This window comes from Nycticebus coucang, chromosome 5 (genome assembly GCF_027406575.1).
Source record: "Nycticebus coucang isolate mNycCou1 chromosome 5, mNycCou1.pri, whole genome shotgun sequence".
Lineage (NCBI taxonomy): Eukaryota > Metazoa > Chordata > Mammalia > Primates > Lorisidae > Nycticebus > Nycticebus coucang.
Genome location: NC_069784.1, coordinates 119,267,840 through 119,283,596, shown reverse-complemented (window position 1 = coordinate 119,283,596; position 15,757 = coordinate 119,267,840).

Genomic DNA, 15,757 nt, shown 5'->3' with positions numbered 1-15,757 from the left:
TGTCTCCATTGATAATGTTTTACAGCTTGTTAGCATTCTACGCTTCCTGATGTAGGATACAGTCATCTCAAGAGAAAGTGGCTATTACGTTGTAATGCTTCTACAGTCTAGACCAGGGGTTGGCAAATTTAATGTAAAGGGCCAAATAGTCTTGCTCACAAATATTCAACTCTGACCTTGCAGTGCAAAAGCAGCCCTCGACAATACATAAATGAATGGATTTGCCAGTGTTCCAACAAAACTTTATTTACAAAAACATGCAGTGACTAGGATTGGCCCATAGAATATAGTTTTCTGACCTTTGATCTTTGGACTATTAAAATTAATGTCAGTCTTTCAACTTTTCCCCTATTTAGTGTGTCAGATCTGGATCCTATTGGCCATTTACCTAGCATGTTGATACTGGATATCAGAGAAGCCATCAGTGGACTCAGCCATCTCTGGGATGCCAAGCAGCTTGGGTAGTTAGAGTTATATGAGGAATTTTCCAGTCTCAGCAAGCAGGTTCTTTACCTTACAGGATGTTAAAAAGCTCACGAGAGTGCGGTAGATTAAATACGGCTGCAAATTCTTTGTCTTCGTCCCCTCCCTGCCTGCTCATGGAAAGGCAGTTGATTTTTGCTCCCCTTGTATCTGGGTTGGCCCTGTGATGGCTTTGACCAACAGAATGTGATAGAAGTGATGCTATCCCAGTTTGGGGTTTAAACCTTAAGAACACGTTAGAGGATTTGTTTTCACTTTCAGGTGCTCTGAGCCACTGTGTACGTTGTCTGCTTGCCCCATGGAGGAGTGCGGATTGTGAGGTGGCAAGACCCCCACAGCCGGAGAGGTGCGTTCAAGGAACAACCCTTCCCTGCTTCTCCTCCCTTCCTAAAACAATAGTCCTCCCTCCTTGCTCCCCCGGCCAGCAGTCATGGAGCTTCCGTATACTTCCCTATCTTTTGCCTAAAGCATACAGCCTTCTTTCTCTAAAGTTAATCTTCACCCATGTACTAAGAGACACATCCTTAAGAATAATGTTTGTGATAAAACTTTTATTTCTCCAGTTGCTTCCCCTAAGCCGTATAAGACAAAAACATTCCCACTCCCTTTTCTTGCTGATTTGCAGTATTGTTCATATAAGCAACCTTGTTTAGATACTATGTAAATAAAGCCGTTCACACAGCGGGGTGCTGGCCGCCATCACCTGCATCAGACCTCCTCGTCCCATCTCTTTGTCTTTTGTGTAAACCATGTCTCTTGTGTGACTTTATTTTCTCAATTCCCCACCATTCCCACTCTGGTTCGTTCACTCTTCGTGCTGGTTTGCGAAGTCCCATGAAAACTTCACAAGGCAGGATCACCTGTTAAGCTCAGGTGAGGAGCCAGAGGGTCTGAGACTGGATGGCGAGGGGGAGGGAGAGCTGCACCAGCAGCTGGGGCAGAGCTCAGCCTTCCAGCTCCCCTCTCAAGGCTTCTGTCAAGCCGCAGCTAACATCATGGGGAATAGAAGAATTGCTCAGATGTCTCACTCAATCAAGACAATAAAACTGTTTCAGATACTAAGTTTGATAGCTAAATTAAGGAGATAAAAATGTTAAATGAGACTCTGAATGAAAAAATTAGTGATTCTGAAAACCAGGACTGTGAGATGCATACAAACTGTCCACAAAATTAGACTGTAATGGTTTCTGTGTTCAAATGAGATTAAAAACTATTTTGTGAATCAAAATTAAATTAATTTATTTACTGTAGAACTTCTCAGAGGGCTTAACATGTTCAATTAGTAACAAGCATTATGAAAACTCCAAGAAGATATGAGCTGCCTGGAATACATATATTTTTTGAAGGTGTACTTAATCACATCCTGAGAAAGGATTCTCAGAAGTGATGTCCTGACCAAAAAATAAAGTCTCAGAGATACTGGACAAGATGGCCATTAAGGTTAATTCCAGCTCCAAAATGTTACCATCTAGAATCCTTTATAAAAATGGTCTCTCTGCGTACGAGATCTGTAAGACAAGAAGTGGAGCAAACACAGGAACAAGTTCCTGGAACTATCCAAATTTCCACACAGCTTGCACTCCTTCTACTCATTGTGAATAAAGCCTTTTGCTTTGAGCTGCCTAAGTATTTTCTATCTCCAATTTTAATCTATGCCTTGAATTGAATATGGTGTCAGGCAGTCCCCAGACATCAAGGATGGCAAACAAACAAAAGACTTTATACATGCTAAATTTTTTTCATGTGTATCTTCTTAGATCTTTCATGGAACATCCTCTCTCCAGTGACTCTGGTCTGTCAATTTGAAAATGTTCTCAGTTCTTTTCTTTCTTAAACTAATGAAAATAAAAGTGAAAGAAACATAACATTATTCAACCTCATCTATCCGTTAGGTTGTTATCTTAATCGCTGCCCTTGGAATCTCAGTAGCAAACTTCTTGAGTTAGCTTGTCTACAGAGTCTGCCTTTCTCTCTTCTCTTCCTGCTTACACCACAATCTACTGCAGCATGGCCCCTGGTCTCATTCTCTTTATGTTACTTTTAAAAATGTCACTTTCTCCAAATATTTGCATCAAATCCCAAACTTTCAATACTTCCCTATATACCATGTGACTGAGAGTGAGGGCAACTCCTGTATCTCTACCTCTAGACAACCTCCTGCCCATGAGCCCACGAACTCTGACCTATATTACCTATATTACTAACTCTGAACTCTAGACCTATATTACTAACAGCCCATTTCTGCCTGAAAACCACAGAGTATAAATAAACTGATTCCAACCCCAACAATAACACCAAATCTTGTCAACTACTCATTCACGGATTCAACTGATACTTGTTATGCATCTGTTCTGGGTCAAGAATTTTGCTAGGCATTAGATTCTAACAGTGATCGGGACGTCACGTTTGGGGAGCTTATAGTCCAGTTGTGGAGATAGACAAATGACCCAACAATTGTAGGGAAAAGTAGAAGTTTCTATGGGAGCAAAGAGAAGGGAAATTTAATTCAGCTTTGACAGTAGTGGTGGGAGTTTGATGGAGGGTGATCTGAAAGGCCTCCTAGAGATGAAAAGGACATAATTGACTCAGGAGTGGATTGGGCAAGTAAAGGAGGAGAGAACAGCCAGCCAGAGGCAGTGCCTTGTAGGGAGGAGAGTCACATACTCAGGGAATGGCAAGTTGTTCTCCGTGGCTGGATCAGAGAATGATGCCCGGTGAGAAGCAGAGCAGGTGTGGGAAGAGCTGCCTCCACAGAACTTTAATTCATGAGTCACATTGGTACTGTGAAAAAAATAACAAGTGTTATTTTGTGTTTTCTTTATAGATGGAATATTTGAAATATATATGCTGTATTTCTAACAAAGTAAAACATGCGTCTACCCTCTGACTGGGCAATTGTATTCCCAGGTATTTACACAGGGGAAATGAAAAGATACATTGATACAAAGACTTACATAAGAATGTTTAAAGAAACCTTATTCATAATAGCCCCAACTGGAAAGAACCAAAATGTCCATCAATAGGAGAATGAACAAACAAATTATGGTATATTTATACAACAAAAAACACTCTAATAAAACAGAGCAAACCACTGATACACACAACACGATCCATCCTCAAAATCATGCCAAACAAAGTAAAACACAAAAGATTACATACTATATGATTCCCATTAAATGAAGCCCAACAATAAATAAAATGCATTTATGGTGATAAAAAATCAGAAAATGGTTGTTCTGAGTGTGGAGGTGGAGGAGGAAGGGAGTCTGGCTGGGAAAGAGACCAAAAAACTTTCCAGATGGTGGAGATGCTCTCTATCTTGTTTTAGGTGATGGTTATGTGGGTTTATTTACAATTCATTGAACTGATCACTAGGGCATATGCATTTTATTGAATGGTAATTAATAAACCAGCATGATTCAGTTTGCCCACACTAAAGCTTTTTAAGTCTTGAAACATTACACAGTGCAATGTAATGACTTTAAGTTATATTTTCAAGAAAAGAAAAACAAGATGGGAAAAGGTTATTCAAAAAATTATTAAGAGGATAGACGATTTAGAACTTCAAAAAAAAAAAAAAGCCTTGAGAAATCAATGATTCCTGATTTAGACATACAGGATAGACATAAAGTTTGTGTGCAATTTACTATATTAAACTATTTTAACTTGTACATGAACTTTATGTCCACCCTATAAAAGAAAAGTAACTCTTTTGTCTCTCTGAATTAATTCATTAAAGAATGCAGTGGAAATCCAGGTGAAAACTGATGCAATATGAAAGAAAATTCAGCAGCAAAATCAATAGAAATTATTCTGACATTAAGAAGTGAATTGTAACGAAATATTTTGTAGATAATACAAAGAGCAACAATAATTCATTGAAAGGAAAAGATAAGTACTGAATAGCTTTTCTGTTCCTTGATAATCCCATGAATGAAGAGGAATAATCACACGTACTCATTGGAAAAATATTTAAATTTCTTTCAAATTTGACACAAAATACTGACATTAACAGAGGTAAAATCAGATTCACAATATACTGTCACAATAAGTGCACCAATAACAAGCTGGTTAATGAGTGTCATCAGTTAAAAGAGTACTTATAATTGTTCACACTCAAGGAAAATTTGCAATGCTCTGAAATCCTACAGCTCTTGCAGTTCACATATGAAAGAAATTTGATTAAAGCGTTCCTGTGCTTGACAAAAATCCTGAAAATTTACTTATAATTTTGAAGGATTGTAAAGCAGAAAAAAAAATGTCCATCAATCATGCCAGAGGACTGGCTGAATCACCACTCTTTTTCTCTCTGCAGGAAATAACATAAGAAAATTCTTGTCATGTGGTCAACAGTATGTAACCAAGATATAAGACAAATAGAATTATAGATATGTATCGATCAATAGTAAAACACAGTTTCCCCCCTAGATTTGGTGATATTTCTGGTATTTGTGAGACTCTTAAAACTTGTTACTTATGATTACTTTGCTCTGCGTGGTAGGTATTCACTTTTAATCTTAATTTTGAATTTATAATTTTGAATGCTTTTTTTTAAAATGTTATCTCCAAAATTACATTAATGTAAGACCCCCACCCCCAACACCACACCTGGACCAACGCTTGCCTTTTTTAAGATTGAGTTCAATGGCAGGGAGTGTAAGCTTTGTCTCTCCACGTCTGACAAAAACTAGCAGCTGAACAAATACATGCGCAGTCAGGTGGAGTGGGGGCAAAGAGGCTGTTAGAACACTGGGAAGCAAACTTTGGACAATGATGAGAGAACAGACACCTATGGATCACAGTCTAAATTCTCTCCCGGGAATAAACATGCTTGTTCCTGTTAAGATACTGATCTGGTAGACTCCAATTTTTAATAAAGTTTATCCAATCCAGGTTTCCAGCATTCTCTATGCTGCTGGACACAGGCACTACTCAGTTGAAATTAAACATCAAATATAGGCCATTTTGCCTTGCCTTATCTATACCTTTCTTGTGATGACCTAAGTTCTATATCTTTCTGGTGTTATGATGTTTGAAGGAAATATTACAAACATTACAAAGGTTTGAGCCTTTGCTGCAAGTTCAAGTGTATCTAAAGGTAGCTAACTTAATTAGTTACCTTTGCATTGCAAATAACGGTGAAAATAGCTTCCTAATACAATTAGGAAGCCACAAGTCATTGTAAGTCCCAGTTGACTAGGTGAACTGAAGTTATTTGTTACTTTTCACACTCAGAGATAGAAATGGTAGAATTACCAAGGTATGGGTTTGCTTAAGAAGCTACTTAGTTAGGCAGTACCACCATTATCCCATCCAAACAGATGTGATCCTATTTTAAAAGACTTCTGGGAAAAGGAGAGTCCCTAAACTCCCCTAGCAACCCCTGATGATGTTTAACAACACTTGCAGTCAGGGAGGCCAGCTCAGAGCCTGGCTCAGAGAGCGTTTTTTGTGTTTCTATGGGTTGCTGTTTTTCCTTGCCCTTATTTCCTCTTTTAGGATTCATTTTGTGTTCTTTCCCATTAATTCTATTGGTAGACATCCTTTTTTATAAATAAAAATCATATTTAAAATGAACAGAAATAAAATATTATTTTGCATAGCACACATATTTGGGATAGAAATGAATTTTAACAGATTTTATACAAATAGTACCCCGGCATCTAATATTCTGTTCCTATATATCCATTAGATATTTGTGAACTTAGGAACATATATCATTTTAATGAAGCACATTACATTTGGGTAGCTTTATGCATTTATACTTTTGCTTTAGTCTTTTGGTCTCTTCTGAATTCTCACCAAATTTTCTATATAGACATTTTCAAGTTGCCAAGTTCTAAACTGGATCTGAGATTCTAATAGAAGTATGAGGAGTGCTGAACATCTTGGGTAGAATCTTTCATTTCTGCCTTGTTAATTTAGAGTGTTTGCTTCTTAATCTATTCACATTGGTCACCAACTGTCCTTAAACACTTAGCTGGCCATAGCTCATAGGGGAAGCAAGAGTTGACATCACTGGGAAAATAATAATATTTTGAAATAGTTCTTATTATCAGGTACCTGACTAACTGAAGTTTCACTACCAGTGATTCATGGAATTATACCTTTTGTTTTCCTAGGCTCTTTTAAAATAGAAAAATATTCTAGAATTTTAAGATTTTAATCAATTTATTCCAAGACACTGAGCCTAAGCTTCCCAGACAGTGTGCACTGGTGTCAGATGCCTGGGACTGGAGTTGCATAGAGAAAAGATGACCAGACACCCCAGTCGGCCCTGGACTGTCTTGCTTGGTGCCAGTTGAGCAGACATATTTACTTATACATTTCCTTTTCACTCTCAAGTATATGGTCACCTTTGCAGAGTCAACCAAAAAGGGAAATGGTTACTAAGGGAAGTTGTGAGGGGTCTGGGCAATAGCTTTAGGGCACTTAGAATTGGATTGATTCCCAGCCCTCCCACTTGCTAGCTGGGTGATCCATGAAGGCTGTTTAACTTCTCCCATTCTCAGCCTCCCTGTTGACTAACATGGACTTAATCTTAACTGTCTTTTGGATATACCTAGTAATGATTGTAGCCACTGTTACTTGTACTTGTTTTTCCAGGCTTGGCATTTCTAAACTATTCAAATCTACAAAGATATAAATCTACTTTTCTACTCTAGAGTCATCTCTCTCTTGTTATTTGCATTTCATTTTTAATTGTTTTCCTAAATTTTATACATCTATTTTTTTCATACCTATTGTCTTAGTCTAGGTTCAGATAACCAATTACCATAGAATGGATGATTTCTAAAAAACAGTAACTTATTTCTCACAGTTCTGGAGGCTGGAAGTTGAGATCAGGGTGCCAGCATACCCAAGTCCTAGTGAGGACCCTCTTTTGGATGAAAGACTGCCAATTTCTTATTCCTCCTCGTGTGGGAGAAAGAGAGCAAGTTAGCTTTCTGATCTTCTTATATAAGTGCATTGTTCTCATTCATGAGGGGGTCCACTCTTACCCCTAATTACTTCCCAAAGGTGCTACACCCCCAATTCCATCTCCATCACATTGAGAATTACATTTGAACACATGAATTTAGGAAAACACAAACATTCAGTCCATGACACCTACCAAGAAAACTGATCTCATTTACAGTCTGGGCCACGCTAGTTAGCCCTGGCTTCTCACCTTCACCTTTGTTTTTGACTGTTGTTGCAGGTATAATCCTGTCTTCCTTACTACATTGGAAGGTTCTTGAAAGTATTAAGACTCATCTTGCCTTTTTCTAGAGCTTAACACAATCTGAGGAACAATAAAGAACTGCCAGCTTCATGTTGTTTCGCTGAGTTAAAACTCCAGGCCTATATTTCATTCTTAGCTTCATTCTCAAATTGTTTTCCCTAAGGAAAAAAAATAGTGCTAAAATTATTGCCATGCGGTAAAGGGTGTGAAATAATTTAAAAGAGATAAAAACATTCTTGACAAGTGTGGGTATTGCATCCTTCAGGACTGAGATCTGAAATAAAAACAACTTTGATTGTGACAATTTACTTGCAGCATAAACTGCAAAAAGAAAACGAGTCTGCTAAAAGGGGAGGGAAATTCTACAGAGCTGGAGCTGTATCTCCAAGGATCACTTGGTTGAGCCTCCTCACTGGGCCTGCCAATCAAGACACGTGGGAGAGGGCTTTCTTGGCATATAAGCTTTGACGACTTGAAATGAGGCAGATATCACCAGATGGTAAGAATACATTTTAACTATTACAAGTTTGGATCAGAAAGCTAAAGGTGAAGATCCTTTCTCAATTGTCAAATGATGTCATTCATTATTAAATCAAGACAAACCAGTTAACACTTGAAGTATATTTTTGTTTGCTGTTGATAATGCACTCACGGTTCACGTGCCTCCGCTAGCTTCTTTAATTGTGCCTTGCATTTCTTGTGCAGTCAAAGCTTACAGAGAGCTTAGAAATGACCTTCTCAAATCCCAGTTCTGAGTAAAACTTTCCTTCATGTGCCAATTCAACATTAGCATGTTTGAGTTACATGATAAAACCATGTTTTATTTAAAATAATTTAAGACAGGAGACTGTAGGAAACTCTCCGGGTAAGTTTAGGGAGCTTCGACAACATGTACGATTTAGGGGTGATACTTTAGGATGGAAGTGAACACACATCCAGGCTCAGAAAAAGAGAGAGAGGTCAGAAGTGAGTCAATTAATTTCTTAAGCCACTGATACTCCCTCAAAATATATATGTACACACACACATGCACACACACACACGTCCATAAAGTTCATGTGCAATTTAAATTAGTTGTCTATTTTAAATTGCACATGAACTTTATGGATAAACTGTATATAGTATATTAGCAGACAAGGTTCTCTGCAGTGGGACATCTTTACATAATTCTTGCTGAGAAGCGAATGAGTTTAGTCTCAAAGAAACTTTAAAGGATAAAATCTTGGTAACTCTGGCATTGAATGAGGAAAGAGGAGGTAACATATTCATTCTGATGCTGAATATTTTACAGCTGCCACACTGTTTTGCAAATGGGGTTATCATCATTAGGTTTGTCATCCCAGTCAACATGTTTGAGGGCTTCCTGTGTGGCAGGCACGCACTCTTGTAAGATTTTCTACCTGTCTTAATTCTTTTTATCTTTTTAAAAATTCTATGCAATAGGTGCTCTTTCACATCCATTGTATGGAGGAAAAACTAGGTCATGTAGTAAGGATTATAGAATGTTAAGTTAGAAGGAAACTTAGCTCTCATCTTGTTCAACTCTCCACTTACAGATGAGGAAGTTTAGAGATTAATGCCTTGCTCAATTAGTTGCTCAATTCCTATTTATACAAACAAGAAATATACAATAAGTTTTCACTATATACCATTTAACCCTCACAAGAACTCTATGAAACAAATACTGTGCTCCAATTTTGCAGGAAAATAAGACTCTGAGAGAGATAAAGGTACTTGGACAAATCATCCCCAGGTAAATGAGAGTGTTGGGATTTGACTCCTGGCCTGTCTCTAGATGTCCAGAGAGTATCAGCAGATAGTTTCCCAAATATGACCATGTCATCTCTGGACACTTTCCCCTATGCTAGGTGGCCTCTACTTAATGTTAGAAACAGCTGCATTTTAATCTGCAACCTTGCTAAGTCTTGAGTGAGAGCAAGTAGTTCATGGAATCCTGGAGTAATTAAGAAATGAAACAAAATGAGTTGGCAGCCCCTTTACTAAGTTCTGGAGTGCTAGAATGGTAGAGGCTTTCCTCTTGCTCTACGTAACATTAAATTTGAATGATAATGAAAAACTCCAAATATCTTCATGCATTCAGATATCCTGATATTTGAAATCATGCAAGGCCAGGAGAGGTGACGCATTCCTGTAATCCCTGGGAGGCCGAGGCAGATGGATCCCTTGCACTCAAGAGTTCAATACTGGCCTGAGCAAAAACGAGACTCCCGTCTCTACTAAAAAGTAGAAAAAATTAGGTGGGCATTGTAGCAGCAGCCTGTAGTCCCAACTACTCAGGAAGCTGAGGCAAGAGGATCTCTTGTGCCCAGCAGTTGGAGGCTGCTGTGAGTTGTGATGATGCCAAGGCATTCAACCGAGGGTGACAGAGTGAGACTTTGTCTCAAAACCAAAAAAGATTGTTTAGGTCTCTCTCAGAGGGATCCACTTCCCATCGTCTTCGGGAGTGCTCTAAACTTTCCCTTTGTACTTCTTAAATAAAATCTCTCTCTCTCTTTTTTTCAGAAACAGTCTCACTTTATTGTCCTCAGTAGAGTGCTGTGTTGTCACAGCTCACAGCAACCTCCAACTCCTGGGCTTAGGCAATTCTCCTGCCTCAGCCTCCTGAGTAGCTGGGACTACACAACGCCTGGCTATTTTTTGTTGTTATTGCCCTTGTTGTTTTACCTGGCCCAGGCCAGGTTCGAACCTGCCACCCTCGGTGTATGTCGCTGGCGCCTTACCCCCTGAGCTACAGGCACCGCCCTGCTATTATATTTTTATAAAGGCAATAAACCTGGTGATATAATCTCATATAGAAAACTTTAACTCAGATGCAGTTGTCTTAATATTTTTTCTTCTTCAAATTTTATGCTGGCCATGGCGTTTAATATTTCCCATTATGCATATTTTATTGTTTAAAAAATAACATCATGGTTTTATTTAATATAGGGTGATGCCAGTTGAGTATTTTTAGCGCACCTTTAAATTTATATATATATAACTTATTTGCTTCAATACATATAATTAGAAATACCTTCTAAAATGAGGAATTTTTATATGTTACTAAAGAGAAGATATATATATCCCTAAGATTTTACATAATTACTAATTATCTTTTCATTACATGCACATAAAACTATATTAATATTCTGAGCCACCTAACCAAATATCACATTTTCTGTGTAAAAGGGAAAAATTGAAAATTAGATTTTCAAGAGCAAAGTAAATTTGGGAGTTGCTTCATTAACCCCGAGATGTGACGTGAACTCCTAAGTATCTACTAATAAGAGAAAGGTACCCTTTATAGATACATTCAGAAGGCTATTATTTTTACTCATCTTCTCCGTTAATACAATGGATGTGCTAAGACAAGCTGGGGGTGGTAACCAAGGGCTTCGTTTATCTGAAAGTAGAAGTGCCCATAATGGGTTGGCAGAGCTGTGGGCAGCATTGTATGTTTCCCAGCTCTCTCTAATTAGCCATAGAAAAATGTGAAGAATAGCATGCACATTATCCAAATTCTCTTCAGGATCTGCTACCTTAAAAACGATTTTCCTTTGGTTACATTCAGTATGTGTAATTACGCTTTCAGAAAGTCCTCTGCTTTGGAATTCTTCCCTTGTGGACCTGCCACCTGGTTGCAAGTCATACTCAGCCATTACTTTATTTACTGAAGGCTGTTTCTGGGAAAAGGTTCTTTTTAATTAATTAAGAGGAAATATTAGATATATATTTTTTATCCCCAGTGTCTGTTGTCTTCTTTAGAAATCACCCAGCCCATAAAGCACCATTCTCTGCCTCTGGTGCCTCCTGTTACCACTCTTACATCATCTCTCAGAAGACTTTCTCCACCCTGGGCTCCCCACCTCCCGTGTCCAGCCACACTGGCCTTTCGGTTCCTCTGGGGGCTGAGCAGCTTCTTGTCTTGAGTCTTTTGCATTTTCAGTTCTCTCTCCCTTGGGCTCTTTTCCACCTTTTCATCAATCGGTTCTTAGCCCAGGTCCACTCCGTAGAGACTGCTCCCTGTCCCATATTGCGCTGCTCTGCCCATTTTTGCCTATTCCTTACCTTGTTTTATTCTTCTTGCCATTTTTTCATGATTTGAAATGGTCTTATTTGGTAATTGGCTATCAGTTTCTCAACCAGAATGTTTGAGGCCCACAGAGCCTAGAGGACTCATCTCTTGATCCATAGCCACAAAACAGTGCCCAGCACATGGTTACTTGATATATTACTTTAAAAATAAATACATACTATACATATATGACCGTGAGTGTACAAACATGTTTTTTACTCAAAAACTAATCTCTGGTGATAAAAGTTAGAATGCTGATTAACTGGCAAGGCACAAGGGAGACTTCTGGAATATTAAAAGTATTCTCCATCTTCATCTGAGTAATGGTTATGCAAAGATATGCACATATATGCAAACATTAGCATACTTGTATACTTAAGATTTGTTTACATTGAGTACCTAAATTTTAAAAATACCATTTGTCAGTCCATTCAGGGCCCATCTACACTCATGACATTTGGTGAGCTTTGTACCACTGGTGCTTGGGTTAAACATCCCCAAATGGCCAGAAAAAGTATTTGATTTTTAGAAAAAGAACAGATACCTCCCCAAGGCTAAATATTATTGTTTTAACATGCATTTGTGTTAACAGTGGCCCATTAGTATCATTATTTAAGAGTTAATTTAGCTAAGAGTATTTTATGCATTTCAGTGGCAGTGCCCTGGCTTTACACGGATCCCAGGAAAAGATCAGAAGGCAGGAGCATGCAGCTAACTTAAACCTCAGAGCATTTCTTCAATACCAGACCTTGTTGGCACAGCCTCTGCTGGTTGAGGCTTTCCCACTCCCAGGTAAAATGGTTATAAAACAGTTGTAGAGGAAATCAGAGGACACTGAGGGGACATGGAGCATATCAGTTTGGTGGAGCAGAAGGTTTTGACAAATTCATCTATAGATGAAGATTATCAAGGGAAAATAGTATACTGATTATGTAGTTCCTTTATTAAAAGTATTTTTTATAAAAGATACAAAACCAATATTTAGCTTTCTAATACTATGACACTCTATGATGATCACCGAGAGTGGTCTCATCTATACAGTAGACTTTTCTTTTGTGGGTAAAGAGCTTTCACTCAAACAAATGTTTACAGAACGCCTGGCATATGCCAAATATGCCACACATGACTTACTATATCCATCACACATAGAAAGGAATAGACAGAAATGTAGTTAGCCCCAGGGACTAGTTTACTTTCATGATTCCAGTTGTGACCTGGGTTCATAGCCACACCTGTCAGACTCTAAAACTAGCACTCAGGTCCATACAATAGGTGCTTTTCCATCTAGACACAAAGTTACATACATTTGATCATGTGATAGGGTTGGTGCTGACCTAGAGAGGAAATCTTACCATTCTGGTGGCATTTTAGTGACATCAGGCTAAAGCATAGATTGTTAACAAACATGTCAACATACAGAATTTTTTTTTTTGAGACAGACTCACTTTGTCACCCTTGGTGGAGTGTCACGGCGTCATAGCTCGCAGCAACTTCAAACTCTTGGCCTTAGCCTCCCTACAGGTGCCCGCCACAATGCCCAGCTATTTTTAGAGATGAGGTCTTGCTCTGGCTCAGGCTGGTCTTGAACATGTGAGCTCAGGCAATCCACCTGCCAAAATTTTAAGGACCTAAAATTTAAGGACTTTATTGGTTAAATCAAGAAAAATGTATTTTTTTTCCCAAATGTTTTATGGCTGATAATGAGAAACAATTCTTCTCATATCTGAGCATATGGCATATTGAATTTATGTGGCCTATGTTTATACCAAAATCTCTCCTCTGATCCTTACCCACTCGTATCCACCCTCCCATATGTACCCATTTCTTAAACATTGGAAATTGATGTTGTGCCCTAAGAAACCACTATAAGAGCTTAGAAGAAATTTGAAGGACCAAGATAAACCTCCCCTATTTTTCTCCGTCATTCTGCCCTTTCTTTCCGTTCCCTCTTTCTGTCTCAGCTAGATTGTCAAGAGTTCCAGTTTCAGAATCTTATGGTCAGAAGGGAATCCCCTTGTTGTTTGGATGAGGAAGTGGAGGCCCCGGGCGGGGGCTCTGGTCTCCCGCGAGGTCAGGGTCGGGACTGGGGGCTGCACGCTGGGCCAACAGAGCCGCTCACGGTACTCCTGGCTGGATCCTGGAGACTGCCCTAAGCAGAGGCATCTTCTGCAGCGGGAGGTGTTGCTTTTGTGTTTGCCTCTCTCTTATTTCACCTTTCCACACTCCTTTCCCTTCAGTTTGTGTTGTCAGTCCAGTCTGAACCTGGCATCTCTCTGTCTCTCCTATCTTCAGACTTCCCTGTTTTATCCCCACCTTGTGCTTTGTCAAGATAAATCAGTTTGAGTACTAACCTAGCCTTCACCCTGGTAGGGCAATCTATTAACAATAAATTAATCTTTTGTAAGAAGTTGCTGATTAATTAAGAGCTTAGGATAGTAAAAGCTCCCCACTTGTACTTAACTTTGTATCGAAAGATTCTAAAGATGCAAATCCTTAACCCCAAGCAGTGACTGTAAAATAGAGGAAATTTCAGCTATCACCAATTTTAGTGTGGGGGGATAATGATGGAAGAGAGGAAGACGGGGGATGGGGTTAATGGGATACTCTTAAATTGTTTTTCGTTTGTTTGTTTTTGAGATAGACAAGCTGGAGTGCAATGGTGCAGGCATAGATAGCTCATTGCAGCCTGAAACTCTGGGCTCAAGCAATCCTCTTGCCCCAACCCCTGGAGTAGCTGGGACTATAAGCTGGAGCCATCCAGCTGAACAGATGCTCTTAAATTGTAAATATTGTGTTCCTAAGTGGATGTTTCCCTATAACCCAGGTGGCATTTCAGGCATTAGTAATCCCAGGCAGAGTCTTTTTCCTATTGGCTATGTTGTAGCTTGATTTTTGTTCATCTTTAAGATTATCAATCAGTGTGATTAACATTGAATTCACCTTCCTCAGAATAAAGACCCTACGTGCTCTCACTGGCAGCTTAGGCTGCTGAAAGGTGCAATATCCTTCCATAAATTGTGGATTGGGTTCATCCTAAGATAAACAAGAAAATCATCCAAGTTGGTGTGCATCCTGTCCCTGCCGTCTACTCCCACCCATGGCCACTGGCTTAACTCTCCCTCATTCTCTGACTTGTCCTTGACCCCCTTCACCCATCCAATCCTCAGGGAGGGATCATTCATTCACTGGGAACTTTTCTTTCCTAGAACATTTTTGCACAGATGGAATCTAATTAAAAGAAGCCACAAGAGTAAAGGAACTAACTTGTCATAAAGGATCATGGGGAACCTGAAGAATGTGACAAAAAGTAGAAGGGGATTCTCAGGCATCCAGCCGCAATTTGATCTCAGGGGCAAAGTGTGAAGCTTTAATGAGAACGTTAGTCTTCTGGGGATCTTATTCACATGGAGCTTCCCAGTTCTTCCCAGTCTCAAGGATTCTGATTTTATAAGTCTAGGGGGCAGGCCAGACTTTTAATTAAGCATTTCAAGGGTGCCTTTGGAATATATTAGAGAAATATCAGAGTATGGGCTGACATTTGGCTGGAGGGAGACTTACATGTTCTATCTACCTTGTAAAAGTCATGAGGATAAACACTTCATCCTTCAGTCCTGACAGATGTTACCTTGAACCACAGTAGTATGGCTTTGGCTGGTGGTCCTTCACAACCAATGGTTCCCCTCACTCCCCCAGCTAAAGGACACAATAGTGGGATAAAGAGACTAGTCTACATGAGAAAGAATATTTGGACTTGTATCCTATTAACAATTCAATAGACAGGGCAGCATCTTTGGCTCAGTGGGTAGGGCGCTGGCCCCATATACCAAGGATGGCAGGTTCGAACCCAGCCCCAGCCAAACTGCAACAAAAAATAGCCAGGCATTGTGCTGGGCACCTATAGTCCCAGCTACTTGGGAGGCTGAGGCAAGAGAATCACCTAAGCCCAGGAGTTGGAGGTTGCTGTGAGCTGTGAC